The sequence below is a fragment of the Galleria mellonella genome, unplaced genomic scaffold, assembly GCF_026898425.1.
Source record: "Galleria mellonella isolate WM207_F2 unplaced genomic scaffold, CSIRO_AGI_GalMel_v1 utg109, whole genome shotgun sequence".
Taxonomy (NCBI): domain Eukaryota; kingdom Metazoa; phylum Arthropoda; class Insecta; order Lepidoptera; family Pyralidae; genus Galleria; species Galleria mellonella.
In genome coordinates, this window is record NW_026441972.1 from 1,092,046 (window position 1) to 1,093,680 (window position 1,635).

General features: G+C 29.1%; 1 non-coding gene across 1 annotated transcript; it reads left to right on the forward strand.

Annotated features, from left to right (window-relative positions):
* Positions 1-1,333: 1,333 nt before the first annotated feature.
* On the forward strand, positions 1,334-1,406 carry Trnav-aac (transfer RNA valine (anticodon AAC)). The gene has a single exon. It is a non-coding gene; the product is annotated as a tRNA-Val (tRNA).
* The last annotated feature ends 229 nt before the right edge of the window (positions 1,407-1,635 follow it).

Consider the following 1,635-nt stretch of genomic DNA (forward strand, 5'->3'; position numbering starts at 1 on the left):
TTTTCCTTTCTTTCATATCTTGCAGTGCTATTGGGCTTTGTTCCTTTAATTGCCTCTTGATACATTGTATTCTTATTCTGTCACCACATGGATAGCTGGTTTTTTTATTATTATTTTGTTTAATACCACTAACTTAATGTTAGTGGAATTAAACAAAATAATAATAAATAACAAGATACTGAATGGCCAACACTATACTTTCAAGATTCAATCGGTTAATTGCTTCATGATAACTTGTTTAGGGATAAAACACGTGACGCTTCTACTAGTCAAAATCAAATATTTATTTTGCAATTAAGTTTTTAGGGTCATTTTTTACAAATCGGCTAAGTGTCATATTTCATTATATATTTATTCTTTATTGCTAAAACACTAAAACATACAGTAACAACAATAAATAAATAACAATGTTAGCAAAGGCGAAATTATCTCTACTATACACATTATTTAAAAAAACTACCAAAAGATTTGGTTACTCTCCGCGTCATTATGTTTAACAACATACATATTAATGATAGCGGAATTAAACAAAATAATAATGTTGAAGCAAGATAAATTAAGAAAAATCTCTTGACACATTTATAATAAACAAAAATTAAAAGATTGAGGAAAAATGAGAAATTATAGGTAACTAATAATTTATTTATATGCTGAACCCCAAAATATAACCATCAACAATTACCTAAATTACGTACAGGCGAAGGTATTTTATAAAAATTCAATTCAGAGCGTGATAATAATTACGTTTGTACTATTGTTAGATAACCTGACGTAAACAATTATAACTAAGTATAAACCGCGGTTTCGCCATTGTGAATTGGTTTAAAAACTATATTCGTGGTTTAATATATTCTGAACAAAAAAATACGAGGAGGAGCAGGGTAAAGGGGTTGTTGCTAATGCGATCTATAAGCCCTATCGCTAACAACATACCTTATAAGGTCAACCTCCACGCGGTTCCCCCTGGAAAACATCTTGATTAATTCCTTCGGAATTTGTCATTATGGGCTATTTATCTTGTTTACATCGTTATCTATTATCTTTTACAGTGTCCTGCTAGCGTATACCGATAGTACAGGTGGGGTTACCATACCATTTAAACCTATTAAAAAGAGTTTAGAATTCAAATAACTCCGTTAAATAATACAGTACTGACGGTCAAATTGAGAACTATGTACTTTTTGAAGTCTAAGTGATTTAAAACGAATGAGAGAAAAGAGATTATTATATAGAATGATAATTTATTAATAATTAATCCAATAATAAATAAACCAGTTAATTTTAAGTACCGAAAAGCACTTTGTATATAATACTTTCGTTAAATATATCGTCTGTTTCCGTGGTGTAGCGGTTATCACATCTGCCTAACACGCAGAAGGCCCCCGGTTCGATCCCGGGCGGAAACATTTCTTTTTGTTGTAACCATTTTTATTTTTTTTATTTGTCTTCAAGCTTTAATTTCTAATATATACTATATACACAAAATATTTGAAAAAATTAAACACATTTCTTTGTAATTATAAGCACTTCTTATTTACATCTAATATTAAGAACAAAAGAATGATGAATTTTCAAATAAAGAGTTCTTATAATTACTTTACCTATTTCATACTTATGGGTTCAACAAAAAGATAA